Source organism: Schistocerca serialis, chromosome 9 (genome assembly GCF_023864345.2).
Source record: "Schistocerca serialis cubense isolate TAMUIC-IGC-003099 chromosome 9, iqSchSeri2.2, whole genome shotgun sequence".
NCBI lineage: Eukaryota > Metazoa > Arthropoda > Insecta > Orthoptera > Acrididae > Schistocerca > Schistocerca serialis.
In genome coordinates, this window is record NC_064646.1 from 411,660,308 (window position 1) to 411,676,565 (window position 16,258).

General features: G+C 39.3%; 1 long non-coding RNA gene across 1 annotated transcript in view; it reads right to left on the reverse strand.

The window, feature by feature from the left end:
* Positions 1–5,480: 5,480 nt before the first annotated feature.
* Positions 5,481–16,258, reverse strand: part of LOC126419870 (uncharacterized) — a 291,394-nt gene continuing 280,616 nt past the window's right edge. Inside the window, exon 2 of the long non-coding RNA XR_007576014.1 lies at positions 5,481–5,858. This is a non-coding gene — a long non-coding RNA (uncharacterized LOC126419870). The remainder of the gene's footprint in view (positions 5,859–16,258) is intronic.

Here is a 16,258-nt window from a genome sequence, read left to right on the forward strand (position 1 = left end):
GATCAGTCCTGGCTTGTGAGAGAAATTACAATTACATAGATCATCCTCAGTATCCCAGTACACACCATGTAGGTGATAATATTCATGGGTGTTATAACTTTGATGGTATCGATTTCCCCATCAAGATGCAGGACATACATAAATTTGAGGCACAAAATACTGGAATATTGGTTCATGTTTATGGCCTGGAGAAGAAAAGCAAGTCAGATGAGCGAGACAAGCACATTGTTGCCAGGCCCTTCCATTTCTCAAAATTTGCAGGTGAGCGTGAGCTGTATGTGAACATGCTGATCTTCTCTGAAGGTGATAATTATCACTACGTTTGGTTCAAAGACATGTCTCGACCCCTTTACAGCCAGTTGTCGAAAAAGTAACATAAAAAGTGTGTTTTCTTAAGGTGTCTGAATTATTTCTCCTCAGACAAGTTATTAGTGGCGTACCTAGCAGACTGCATTTCCAATGGCCCGGTAGGTGCTATCACGCCTACTGAGGAAAACAAATTCAAAAAGTTTAAGAATGCTCACCGCCAGGAGCAATGCCTGTTTGTAGTGTATGTCAACTTTGAATGCCTCCTCGCTCCTGTGACGCACTGTGGAGGTAACCCTACAGCCTCACACGTCACATTTACAGAAAAACATGTACCATATTTGGCAGTGTATCAAACTGTATCATCATATGATTCCAGTCTTAACTGCTACAAATGTTATGTCAGGGATAATCCTGAAGTTTGGCTGCTCACTGAGCTCAAAAAACTTTCAAGGGAAGTTGATAACCTTTACAGCGACAACATACCCATGACCAAATCGAAGGAGAATGAAAATTTGTATAATAATGAGGAGGAAAATGACTACTTTGAAAAAAGAAAAAGAAGAAAAGGGAACAGCTTCTTCCATACATTAATTAGCTAGTATTTTAATTTAACTCTTCAAACAGAGCATTTCAGCAACTTTATACAGACCACAACCAGCTGCCTACATACTTGCAAACATAAACACAATATATATTCTTGAGTACACTGCACATAGAATGGCTACTACATTCTTTTATTTCAACTTTAAATATTTGGATATTTTCAGTTTCTTGTCATAAGCCAATATATAACCAATTATAACGTTTTGCACCAGAATAAATAAGCTCCATTCTGAAAACTAGAGATTTATATTTAATCTATAAATAAATTATATTTAATTCTAATATTGTGTTAGTGAATTTATGAATTCACCCTAAATTCACTTTTATCATCAACCAGAAATACCAGTATGGAGCATATGACTGACATGTAAGTATATGAAATCTTAGCTCCCTGAAGAGGCTTCTTCAAGATATTTACTTGTCAACTTGACAAAATGTTCTTATTTCAACTTCTGTAGCGATCATATTTTTTTTTCATTTAAACTTCAACAAGTTGCAGATTATACCATAGGACAGAACTGAGTCAGACAAGTGCATGCAGTGTAGTTGTAGTTGCAAATATGGAAAAACATTAGCTGTATAATGGAGTGACAACAAAAATTTTTTTGTGCTGGACCTAGAATTGTGGCAGATTTCTGGCTTATTGATAGCTGTCAGTTTACCATTAGCTACCTGTGTATTCTCCATGTATGTCGCCAACCTGCACTTGTACATCTGTTATTTATATTCCCGTACAGGAGAGATATTTTAATTAAAAGTCACTAGCCCAGTATTGGTGGATAAATAAAATACTGCAGTGGCTTTGTTGTTCTGAAGTACAATGCAATGTTCCTTTAGATGTGCATCCATGTGGAAAGGAACAGGCACACATTGGACAACCGTCAACTGTATAACTGAATGACAATAATGAAAATTTGTGCTGGACCAGGACTCAAATGCGGATTTCCCACTTATCGCGAGTGGTCACCTTACCATTAGGCTATCTGAGCCAGACCCAAATTTCCGTATGTTGTCAATCATGTGTCTGTAACCAGCATTCATATGTTAATTATGTATATTGCCATACAAGAGTGACATTTTTAATTGAAAGACACTTGCTAATTGTTGGTGGATAGTTATAGTATTGCAGTGCCTGTGTTGTTCATAATTATGATGCAATGTTCCTGAAATTGGAATGATCACATAGATAATATTTTGAGGGAGGCAAAACAAATACTTCATTTTACTGGCAGAGAACTTAGAAGATGCAACAGGTCTACTAAGGAGATTGCCTACATTATAATTGTCCATCCTGTGCTTGGGTATGACTGTGCAGTATGGTACCCTTACCAGATGGGATTGACAGAAGACACTGAAAAAGCTCAGAGAGGGGCAGCTCATTTGGTATTATCAAAAAATAGGGGAGAGAGAGATGGACATGTTACATGACTAATGATGCCAGCCATTAAAACAATACCGTTTTTCAGAGCAGTGATATCTTTTCAGCAAAGTCTGTTTTTCCCATTCACTGTTACAGAGTGGAACGGTAGAGGAATAGTAAAAGTGTTTTGATGAACCCTCTGCCAGGCACTTAAAGGTGACTTACAGAGTATTCATGCAGGTGTAGCTCAAGGTGACACTACCTCAGAGGTGCAATGAGATTTATTGTTACTTCAACTGATGTTGCTAAATAAAATGATGTACTATCGTGTAGGAGATGTGATGAGATGAATGAAAATTTTGTCATACTCCCGTGTCATCTCTCACTACAGGACTGGTACGTAGAGCTATCATCACTATCTGACTGCGTATGGGCTATTCTGATGTTGTGGTGGATAATTGCAGGTGGCCTTGTGATTGTGATTGAGTATGGAAACATAATAGCAATGTAGAATCTTACTGTGAATGGTGTTTTGCACTATCGTCAATATCTTGGCTATTTGTGTGTCAAGTCATGGCAATACAACTGTTGTGCAAACCTTATGGACAAAAAGTTCATGATTTTCACAAGATGTGTCTCTGCCAAGTAATATGGTTCAATGAAATGTGGGCCATTCATAGAAAGAATTGCTACAGTGTATTAGAGAAGGTTGCTGAAAGAAGTGCGCAATGAGAACAGAAATAACTTCATTCAAAGTCGAATTACACTAAAGTGTCCGCGTTTCATGATGGTCCCCTGGTATTATAAATGGCGGGACATGGGTCTTAATGGAATGTGTTATCACCACTGATGACAGTGCATGCTCTGTTGCATCCTCCTATGCTGACCATACGTTTGGTAATAAGTTCTTGTGGCAGTGCATTTGATTCATCTACCAGCAGGACTGACAGCTGTTGGATGGTCATTGGTGAATGTGGATATGCTGAAATATGTTTTCCTACTGGATCTCACACGTGCTGGATGAAATTTACGTCACGGGACAGGCCAGCCCATTTGCCAAATATCCTCCTACTCCAAGAGCACCTCCAACAGAGCTGTTCGATGCGGCTGGACGTTATTACTCATCAGGAGCCCTGTACGAAACTTAAATGCTTTCATAGTTTTAAATAATGACAGTATTTGGGATAAGAATGTAGTTGGGATACAGATGGTTTGTGAACTGATAAAAATTCTTTAAAAATAAACCAAAAGAGTGAAATAATAATCATAAATTTATGACACATACTTTTCTATATATTTCCACACAGAAAATTTGAACGAAATTGTTTCCAGAGCTTTAGTATATCTAATTGTAAATGATATATCGTATAAGAATTTGAGCTTCATGAACTTTTTATTTTTCATTTTCCTTAAGGGATACGAAAATGTTGGTTGATTTAGTTTGTCCTGAAATGGCTACATGCAACTGCCTGTAAGTAAAGAATGGATATGGTAAATACGATTTGAAACTTTGTCCCCGTAACTTGCTTATAGTGACAGCAAATGCAATTTTAATTCGCTTCTTACCTGGTATTCACTAAGACCTCAATAAATTCTAACTGTATTTCAGGATTCTGATTGCATTTCGTACTTCATGTAAGCACGTTAGGCCATAGCAGCAATACGTAAATCATAATTTATGTTGGCAGTGGCTAATATTTTTGTCATTTCGAAAGGCATATTCGTATAGGAATGTCAACCTGTACAACAGGCAGAGATAATGGACTACTGCAGTGGTCTCCGTTATAGTCTATGACACTGATGTATATAAATTATCCAGTTAATAAGAAGAAATTTGTAATAAGATAAAATGAAAAGTGAGTTTCTTGTTCGTGAGTAAGAGGTTAGCTTCACAAACTACAGGTATGATGCCGGACATCTATGATGCCCTTTTGCTTACGATAGTTCAAAATTTTTGACAAATAGTAAGTCTTAGCACAAAACCGGTACGCAGTAAGAGAAACGATTAAAAATTTTCTAATGATGCCTCATTCATCTCTGTACGAGTAGCATGTCTTGAAGAAAAGGGATGTTGACTTGAGAAGTAATATATATGAATAAAACTGAAGCCAGTGCCGAATGCACCTTTGGAAAGACAAACGTGGGGAACAAGTATAATGTCGCAATAACATTATGCCTTTGCCCACCATTAACACCTGCACTATGAAAACAATCATGTTAGACAATGTTCCAGGATGCATTAGCTATTACCACCTCTCACCACTTGGGGGAAGATTCAACTTCCCAGAAATAGTGTTTTGGTACAGCAGTGGATATCTACTATGTGATGTGCAATACCTGACATGTATTTACATTCCCCTAAAAGCTAAAGGTATCATTTTGCTACAATGGAAGAGTAAAAATAATGTGTTTCACTTTCTGACTTTCAGTAATAGAAAAAGATCAAAAAATGTTGTGTGAAAGAGCTGTTGGCTGTGGTCCAGCTCAAAACACTGTGCTCTACAGTTTGCCTATGTCACACCAGACTCTGGCCACCAATTGTGGAAGTTGGCTGATAGGGACCGATGGCCAGTCATGTGACTGTGACACGTCATTTACTGAACCAATGATGTATGCTGGTGCACTCGCTCTGCCAAGCATGAAATTATTTCCTTTTTATTTTTACTTTTCATGTGAAATATCTGTGATGAAGCGAATGAATACAGTGTGGTAACTTAACTGGTGTGGCCTTTCTCAGGCAGAATATGTCAAGAGGGATGTTTAAGTGTTAAGATTTCCATGGGAAAAAAGTCAGGATTATTAGTTTGTAGCTGTGTCTGTGACGACCACAGATAAATTCTTCTCTATTATGTTTCTTTTCTCAGGCATTATCTCTCGATCTAGGACTGTTATACTCTGAAGATGGCTTCGAAAACATGAAGCTCTGGAAACTTTGTCTGTATTGAGAGTTCTGCCATGAAGAAATTGTGAGGTTGATGACGCATAATATACATTGCTACAGATAGGCTAAGTGGTTGGCAGTGAACGCCTTCAAGAATGCTGTTAAATTTCTGATGGAACAAGATGCTGAATGAAAGTGAATAGGCCAATGCATGTATCGTCGTGTAACTAACGCTCTAGTACAAAGCTAAAACAGATGCCCTACACTGATCTCAGTGAAGGTTGTTACGCGAACTATTAAACAATGATACGTTACTCTCAATGAGTATTCTCATGTTGCTCAAATAATTTGTTTATTGTAAACAAAAATCAGTTTTAAATGCCAGGTAAACATTTCTGACTGTACTGATGTTAGCCTCACAATGATGTAATGTTTCTGTTGTGGTAACAGCAGAGCCACAGCGTCTCCAGCCAATAGGTGATGTCTTCTCTGTGCCCGTGACGTCGGCACGTGGTGCTGCTAGTGTATTGGCTGTGCTTATAGTATGCGGATGCCCACCACAATAGAAAAAGAAAACATCGTCGATGATGAGCTGCTGTTCTTGTTGCCTGGAAGGTGGGTGTCCACCCCGATACTAATGACTTTGTCGCTGCTGGCTGACCTGTCACAGGGGACATTAGGAGTGTCCAAGACAACCGAGCACACCTGTGGACAACAAAGACACTGATTTAAGTGCTGGTGCCTATGCCACATAAGAGAAACGTCAAATTTCAAGTTTTATGCCAAAACACATAGACCTTACACATAAAGAGTAGAGGGAGGTGCATATCACAAGGAACAGTTCATCAAAAGGAGTCAGTTTCCAAGTATGAAACAAATTTTAAACTGGAAACAATTATTACATTTTACAAGTTTCGCCTCTTTAGCTGTTACTACGGATTTCAAACATATAAGCTACAGTTTCTACACTTTATAGTTATATTAGGGGCATCCTCACATTTTAATCTTGTCATGTGGCTTTATGGTTAATGATACTTTGACAAAGGTAATGATATAAATTAATTTTTGCCTAGTGAAGTTACTAGTGCCTATATTTTGTTAATTTTTGTTTGTTTCATTGTGCTCATAATGTTTGTTACTGTTTATACCATTAAGTTGCACCATAATATCCAAGAGTGTGAAACTAGCTATGGATGAAACTGGCTAATCGCCTAACATCTTTCAGTACAATCTTCTCATACTTCCAGCCATGGCAAGAAGTCATACTTCCATGTGTTTCTGGACAAGTTGCTATTAGCCCACTGTGAAGCAGTAACCGACTGTTGCCTGGTTGCTGTCCTCATCTTTACTTAGCCATGGAACCAGCTGCGGATAAGGCCATCCACATAAGACTTTGAGGATATAGCCTTGGATACAACTCGCAGAAAGTCAAGTTGCTCTTACTACCTTTTCTACAACTCATTCGCTGTCTGTTTCTTTTACAGCAGAGCAATTCAAAGATGATGTCTTTAGACAGGTGAATGATGTAACTAAGTACTGTAATAATTTACAAATTATCAAGGTCCAATTTTTGAAAGAATATTGGTCTACAGCAAGTCAGTGAGAACTGCTCATACATTTCTGGATCGAAGACTAGTTCAACCTGTCCAGGGCACAATGAAGGCAATCTGTAAGTACTGATGTGGGGTGGCTGTGCAGTTGTTGTTGTGGGTATAAAACTTTTGTTACCATTCTGTGTTTAGTGAGAATTTGTAGCACCTCTCCATGACAATTACGAGAATTATGAACGTTTTCTTGAAAGAGTCTAATATTCTCATGGCCCTTACAGTACAGTGCAAAATATAACACAGGAGCCGCGGGAAGGTGGAAGACTCGTGCCACTTATGATGATGTGCACGGCAGGCAACAGAATTTCAATCATTCTGATGACCAGTTTTAAGTAGAAAACTGGCAAGTAATAGTGAGGAACATAAATAAAGTGTATATAGCAGCTGCCACAGGTGACCTTGGTGGGGAGGAGGTGCACTAAGTGGGGGAACAAGACTGCTGAATAGCTTGGTTGGGCAGCTGATGGGAAGTTCTATTGAACTTTGTAAGAATGGAGACACTAATGAGTGGGGGAGACATTCCTGCACCACTGAGTGTGTGTGGAGAGTCACCTGACTTGCACCCCAGTTATTATTATGACATAACTGAAGGATTAAATGCTGCTGGTACTATTGGGATAGTGTGACAGTTTGACAAAAAGCAACTGACTGCAACAGGAACAATAAGAAGTAAAAATTCGTTGATGTGGCAAGTGTGAGGACTTCAGGCTCCAGAACAGTATATGAAAGACTGCAAGGAAGCAAGCACTTCTGAACTACAAGGGAGAGAATTCAAACAAGAATGTTCATTACAAAACACAAGAGTGCCTCTGGACAGCACTAATATGATTTATAAATTCGTATTTGATGGAGATGCCAAATATGACTGCCATCAAGGTTGGACAGCACTCATGCAGTGTGCTTTTAGACTCCCACACTCAATGGTGAATAGGAAGAGCAAAGATAGAAATTCAATGCCTGTGACTGAGTTGGGTAAAAAAAAAAAAGCCAAAATAAAAGAATTGTTTTGTGGGGGAGAGCTGGAGCCCATTTCAGCTGATGTCAATCCGATTGTAAAAGTAGCAGTAGGTGGCTTAGAAAGTGAGGTACTGGTTGACAGCTGTTCACAGATTTCAGTGACTTCACCTAGCAAAATGAACACAGTACTACTGCTGACCTGTAACGTTAAAATTTTTGGTGCTACAGGGATGGTGTCCAAAAACAATCCAACATGAAGTCAAACTACTCTTGCAGTTCAAAGTTGTGGTCACAGAATTGCACACGTTAGAGAATTCAAAAACTGTGTTAACATGATCATAGGTATCAATTCTTTAATATAAATTGTTGTGATGTAAATGTCGAGCGGTGTTGTATAATAATGTACATGCAGTGGTAATGTTGGTAATACGCACCTGTGTGTGGTTTTTCTGTATATTGTTGTTCTTGTTGTATGTACTTTGTGTTGAACCAGTACCTAATAAACCATATGTATTTCCAATCATCATCATCATCATCATCATCATCATCATTTAAGACTGATTATGCTTTTCAGCGTTCAGTCTGGAGCATAGCCCCCCTTATAAAATTCCTCCATGATCCCCTATTCAGTGCTAACATTGGTGCCTCTTCTGATGTTAAACCTATTACTTCAAAATCATTCTTAACCGAATCCAGGTACCTTCTCCTCGGTCTGCCCCGACTCCTCCTACCCTCTACTGCTGAATCCATGAGTCTCTTGGGTAACCTTGCTTCTCCCATGCGTGTAACATGACCCCACCATCTAAGCCTGTTCACCTTGACTGCTACATCTATAGAGTTCATTCCCAGTTTTTCTTTGATTTCCTCATTGTGGACACCTTCCTGCCATTGTTCCCATCTACTAGTACCTGCAATCATCCTAGCTACTTTCATATCCGTAACCTCAACCTTGTTGATAAGGTAACCTGAATCCACCCAGCTTTCGCTCCCGTACAACAAAGTTGGTCGAAAGATTGAACGGTGCACAGATAACTTAGTCTTGGTACTGACTTCCTTCTTGTAGAAGAGAGTAGATCATAGCTGAGCACTCACTGCATTAGCTTTGCTACCCTCGCTTCCAGTTCTTTCACTATGTTGCCATCCTGTGAGAATATGCATCCTAAGTACTTGAAACCGTCCACCTGTTCTAACTTTGTTCCTCCTATTTGGCACTCAATCCGTTTATATTTCTTTCCCACTGACATTACTTTCGTTTTGGAGATGCTAATCTTCATACCATAGTCCTTACATTTCTGATCTAGCTCTGAAATATTACTTTGCAAACTTTCAATCAAATCTGCCATCACAACTAAGTCATCCGCATATGCAAGACTGCTTATTTTGTGTTCACATATCTTAATCTCACCCAGCCAGTCTATTGTTTTCAACATATGATCCATAAATAATATGAACAACAGTGGAGACAGGTTGCAGCCTTGTCTTACCCCTGAAACTACTCTGAACCATGAACTCAATTTACCATCAACTCTAACTGCTGCCTGACTATCCATGTAAAGACCTTTAATTGCTTGCAAAAGTTTGCCTCCTATTCCATAATCTTGTAGAACAGACAATAACTTCCTCCTAGGATCCCGGTCATATGCCTTTTCTAGATCTATAAAGCATAGATACAATTCCCTGTTCCATTCATAACACTTCTCCATTATTTGCCGTAAGCTAAAGATCTGCTCCTGACAACCTCTAAGAGGCCTAAACCCACACTGATTTTCATCCAATTGGTCCTCAACTAATACTTGCACTTTCCTTTCAACAATACCTGAGAAGATTTTACCCACAACGCTGATTAAAGAGATACCTCTATAGTTGTTACAATCTTTTCTGTTTCCATGTTTAAAGATTGGTGTGATTACTGCTTTTGTCCAGTCTGATGGAACCTGTCCCGACTCCCAGGCCATTTCAGTTATCATGTGTAGCCATTTAAGACCTGACATTCCACTGTATTTGATGAGTTCCGACTTAATTTCATCCACCCCAGCCGCTTTATTGCACTGCAATCTATTGACCATTTTTTCCACTTCCTCAAATGTGATCCTATTTCCATCATCATTCCTATCCCATTCTACCTCGAAATCTGAAACATTACTGATTGCATTTTCACCTACATTGAGCAACTCTTCAAAATATTCCCTCCATCTGCCCAAGGCATCCACAGGATTCACCAGCAGTTTTCCTGACCTGTCCAAAATACTTGTCATTTCCTTCTTACCTCCCTTTCGAAGACTGCTAATTACACTCCAGAATGGTTTTCCAGCAGCTTGACCCATAGCGTCCAACCTGTTTCCAAAGTCTTCCCACGATTTCTTCTTGGATGCTGCAATTATCTGTTTGGCTTTGTTTCTTTCTTCAACATAATTTTCTCTGTCTACCTGGGTTCTGGTTTGTAGCCATTTTTGATACGCCTTCTTTTTCCTTTTACAGGCTGCCTTGACTGTATCATTCCACCAAGCTGTTTGCTTCATCCTACTTTTACACACTACTGTTCCAAGACATTCTTTAGCCACTTCTAGTACTGTGTCCCTGTACCTTGTCCATTCCTTTTCCAATGACTGTAATTGACTACATTCAACTAACTGGTACCTTTCTGAGATCGCTGTTATGTACTTGTGCCTGATTTCCTTATCCTGAAGTTTCTCCACTCTTATCCTCCTACATATGGACCTGACCTCCTGCACTTTCGTCCTCACAATCCCAATTTCACTGCAGATTAAATAATGATCAGTGTTATCAAAGAATCCCCTGAATACACGTGTGTCCCTCACAGCCTTCCTGTATTCCTGATCTGTTATTATATAATCAATGACAGATCTGGTTCCCCTGCCTTCCCAAGTATACCGGTGAATGTTCTTATGTTTAAAAAAGGAGTTTGTGATTACTAAGCCCATACTGACACAGAAATCCAAGAGTTGTTTCCCATTCCTGTTGGCCTCCATATCCTCTCCAAATTTACCCATAACCTTTTCATACCCTTCTGTTCGATTTCCAATCCTGGCGTTAAAATCACCCATGAGCTGAACACTGTCCTTGTCCTTTACTCTAACAACTACATCACTGAGTACCTCATAAAAACTATCCATCTTATGTTGATCTGTCCCTTCACAATGCGAATATACTGACACAATCCTAATTTCTTGCTAGACACTGTCAAATCTATCCACATCAGTTGTTCGTTTACATACCTTTTTGCAACTACACTGGGTTCCATTTCTTTCCTGATGTAAAGCCCTACACCCCATTGTGCTATTCCTGCTTTGACTCCTGACAGGTAGACCTTGTATTCTCCCACTTCCTCTTCTTTCTCACCCCTTACCCGAATGTCACTAACAGCTAAAACGTCCAGCCCCATCTTACTTGCAGCCTCTGCCAGCTCTACCTTCTTCCCAGAGTAGCCCCCATTGATATTAATAGCTCCCCATCTCATTACCATTTGTTTGCCAAGTCGTATCTTTGGAGTCCCTGGTTTGTCAGTTAGAGGAAGGACTCCGTCACCTCCAAAGGTCCGAGGCATTTTGCTCTGATTGTTGCCAGCATCATATTTAAAGTACCAGGGAAGCAGGTTGCCCCGAGTCCCATTGGGTTTTACCCCTAACGGCTGAAGGACTGACTGGTGGATTAAGTAGTCTTTGCCGTATGAGCACAAAGGTGACCACGACTCAGAATATGTCCGAGATGCCCAGCCTTATTCCAAAGTAACTGGTATCCCGACTGTCGGGACCACTTACTTGGCCACTCATACGTTGCCCGTGGTCCATGAACTAGGACATGACTACAGGAACCCACACCATGAACCACATGTATTTCCAAATATGCAAATATTTTTTTTTCTAAGAAAATCTCAGCAGGTTATGGGCCCAGGTGTGTGTTAAAAGGACACTTGTACAAAAATAACAACGTAGCTCTGTGCAAAAGGTTTTTAAAGTTATCTCCAAGAAGACGTTTTTGAAGTTGTTAATTCCATGCAACCTCGATGGATTCAATGAGAATTATCAACATCGGAGTTGTGGAAGGCAAAACAAATTGGAACATTTGGAAATACAAAATAAGTATTTGTCTATGAGGAATTCCTGGTGCACTTGATGTTGTGGAAGGCAGGACAGTGAAACCTAGTATTATTTCAGAAAGTGCTACCGTTGAACAAAGGGCGATCTATAAAAGTGCTTTAGAAGCTTTTAACAAAGCAGACAGCAACGCTCTACTTGTTTTGACTACTAATATGTTGGAAAAAACTTAGCAGAAAATAATGCATCTAAATACAGCGTATGAAGTGTGGACAGAATCACACAAAATATTTGATGGTGTCTCTGAAGACAAAGTGTACAACCTTTCTTTGGAGTTCTTTAGTTACAAAAAGGCTCCTGAAGATGATATTGTGACACATATTTCCTAACAGAAATATTTGTGGAGTGAATTGAAACCAGAAATGACCAAAGATATCGTACATAATTCAGAAATGCCTGATTTGTCTTTTATTTGTAAAATATAAGGAACACTACCAGAAGACTATTTTTTGTTTAAATCTAGTTGGATGCTAACATCTAGAGATGACAGAACAATTGATAATTTAACAAATTAATTGTGTGCACATGAAAAAACTCTGAGTACAAAGGAGGGTGATTTTAGTAAACAAGAAGCCCTCACTATAGACTCATCAAGGCTGTCATTTCAGCAAGTAAATCCAACAGAGAAAAAGAAATTAATATGTAATTACTGCAAGAAGCCTAACCATACAATTAAAGTGTGCAGAAAGTGGGCAGCGGATGGCAAACCTCCAAAACCAGCTACCACAGATACAAATATGTTACTTCTTGCTATGACATCTTCTGCGATGAACTCTGAATGTAGAAATGATGACTGGTATATAGACAATGGTGCAACAAGTCATATTACAAATGACAGGAATTGTTTCAAAACATTTCAGCGTTTTCTAACAAAACAGTCAGTTACTACAGCTAATGGTGACATAATTGAAGCAATTGGAAAAAGGTTCAATAGACATTGAAGCAGCAGTTGGAGGAAAATGGAACAGAATTACCTTGACAGATGTATGGTATGTACCTCAGATTCACAACAATCTATTCTCTGTTCTTGCAGTAAAGGATAAACATCCAGAAAGTAAATTCACATCAACTGCAGAAATTTATCATCTTAAGATTAATAATGTTACTAGATTGGCAGTTGTCTGTGATTGCTTTGTAGGCCTTTTTAAACTTGCTGTAACAAAAAAACACAAAAAATAAAGTTGTTATATTAACTTAAGTATGTTGTTAAATTAACCTAATTATGTCATGTATTGGAAAATTCGACTCGTTCCACATCATTACGAAATATCGTATTCATGATCCATGGAACTAGTATTAATCTAATCTAATCTAATCTAAGAAATGTGAAACCGAGCTCCCTCAGCGCAGTTAATACCACTAGCAGAGACAATACGTTGCAGCTTTATCATGAAACATTTGGAAACCAGAACAAGCCGCCATGTGAAGTCTGTACTTTGTAGCGAGTTAAATAATGAGGTGGAAATGGACAGTGAACTTTGTGAAGGCTGTATTTATGTCAAGGCTCTTTGTTTACCATTTGGCAACAGAAAGAGGACAGCAGAACCAGGTGAGCTTATTCACGCGGATGTATGTGGTCCATTTCAAGTACCTTCTGTGTCAGGGCACTGGTATTTTGTTCTTTTCAAAGATGATTGTACAAAGTTTAGGGCAATATATTTCATGCAAGAAAAGTCTGGAGTTGCAGAAAAGTTAAGGCAGTTAATAGCTGAAGCAAAAGCTGCTGGACATACCATCAAGGAACTTCTGAGTGATAATGGGAAAGAATTTGACAACAAACAAGCAAAAGAGATTCTTCACAAAGAGGGTGTAATTCAACGCCTCACAATGCCTTACACTCCAGAACAAAATGGGTGCAGTGAAAGAGAGAACTGCACAGTTGTGGAAACTGCCAGGGCCGTAACGCATGCACATGCAAACATTCCATAGAAACTTTGGGCAGAGATGGTGAACACCACAACCTACATTCTAAACCGCACAGGGCCTTCCAGTATTCCAGGAACATATCCATATGAATTGTGGTATGGAAGGAAGCCAAGACTGAAACATCCGCAGGTGATAGGCTCCATTTGCTATGCTCATATTCCAAAACAACAGAGGAGGAACATGGACCGAAAAGCACTGAAATGTGTCCTTATTGGATATGATCACAATGAGGGTTACAGAATTTATTGTGGAGAGGTGTGCAAACTCATTAGGACATGAGATGTCATCTTCGAGGAGAGGCCACTGAAGAGTGAGAAAAGTTCAACTCTTCCAGTGAATGTTTTCAGTCATCAGGATCCAGTACCTCAGACTGAAGACCAATGGTATTGATAGTGAGAGTGAAGAGGATGGCAGTTCCTTGGATGTAGATGAAGACCCTCAGGAGGAAGATCAGGAAGACACAAGTGCAGAAGCTTTACCATGTCTGTGTGATCAGTTAACCCTCAGACCTCCACAAAAGTTTAATGATTATGTAATGAACCTCTCAATATCTTTCCAAGAACCAGAAACATACAGCGATGCCATGAAGTCTGTTCAAAACGATTTCTGGAAGGAAGTTATGGATTCTGAAATAAAAGCTCTTCAAGAATATAAAACGAGGGATGTGGTTGACCTATCATATGCAAAGATGTCCATTCCTAATAGATCGGTGTATAAAGTCAAACAAATGCTGATGGCTCAGTCAATAAATTCAATGCAAGATTGGTGATTAAGGGTTATTCGCAGCAGAGAGGAGTTGACTATGAGCAGTCATTCAGAGCACGTTCAGAGCACTGCTAAGTGTTGCTGCAAGTGAGAGCATGAAACTTTTACAAATTGATGTTTCAACTGCTTTTCTTTATGATGATTCAAAAGAAACCATTTATATGCAACAACCTCAAGGATGTGATGATGGGTCTGGGAGAGTATGTTGCTTGAAGAAAAGTCCATACAGACTGAAACAGGCTCTGCGTTGCTGGAATTAGAAGTACAGTAATTATCTCACTAAACTGGGCTTTCTGAGGAGTGAAGCTGATCCTTGTCTTTTTGTGAGACAGTAAGGCTGTAAGAAAATATTCCTTGTGCTTTATGTTGATGATGGTCTGATTGCAGCTCACAGTGAACAGGAATTTGAAGACATTGTCAGTGAATTAAGAGAAGAGTTTAAAATTACTTCAGTGCCTGCATCATTTTTCTTAGGTCTGGAAACTGACCAACAAGAACGTGGAACTGTATGTGCAAGTCAGACTCATTACACAGGAAAACACCAGAGCATTTCAACATGAAGAACTGCAAGGCTGTAACTACACCCATTATAAATGACAATGATACAGAAGAAAGTCCTTGCAACTCTGAATTTCCATACAGCCAAGCTGTTGGAGTACTGATGTTTCTGATGTGTGGGAGACGTCCTGACATTGCATATGCTGTCAGTGTTGTATCATGAAATCAACAGATTGTGATGTAGTGAAAGTTAAAAGAATCTTACAATACCTGAGAGGCACAACAAATTATGGACTTTTATATAAAAACAATTCTAGGAAGCAGGTTTTGGAGTGTTCTAGTGATGCTGACCACATTGGTGGTGATCTTGGCTCTGGGCTCTCAACATCTGGTGTCCTTTGTCTGTACTCTGGGGTACCCATCACCTGGATTAGTCAAAGGCAATCTTCTGCTGCCATATCCACAACTGAGACTGAGGTTGTGGCTGCCAGTGAAGCTGCTCGGGAAACTGTCTGGATCAAGAAGCTTCTGACAGAATTGGACCAATTGGAGGCAACACCAGTTCTGGAGGTTGACAATGAAGCTGCTATCTGACTTGCCCAGAATCCCAAGTTTCACTGAAGAATGAAGCATATTCATATAAGGCATTTCTTTGTTTGTGAACTATTTACTGCTTATGAAATCATAGTTGCAAAATTAGATACTGTAGAACAACTTGCTGATATACTAAAAAAGCCTCTCTTTTCGATTAGATATCAGTATTAATGTAATAAGCTTAGACTTTGCAAGTTATTAAATAAGGGAGAGTGTTAATGTATTTTACATCTTTGGTGTTCTTTAATAACTAAAGTCAGTATTTCATGTTCAGTGGTTAGTAATATGCACCTGTGTGTGGTTTCTCTGCATGTTGTTGTTGTTGTTGTACATGCTTTGTGTTGAACCAGTACCTAATAAACCATGTGTATTTCCAAGTATGCAAATATTCGTTTTCTAACAAAATATCAGCATGCAGGAAAAGGCAGTCATCAGATCAGCGTAGTTAAACACTGTCAGAGTGAGCTAGAACTTGGACGGTCTGTTGAGCTCTGTTGGTAAGTGGGGTGTACTCAGCCCTTGTGAGGCAAACTGAGGAGCTACTTGTTGGAGAAGTAGCAGCTCCGGTCATGTAAACTGACTAATGGTCAGGAGTGCGATGTGCTGACCACATGCTCCTCCACATCCATATTCATTGATGCCT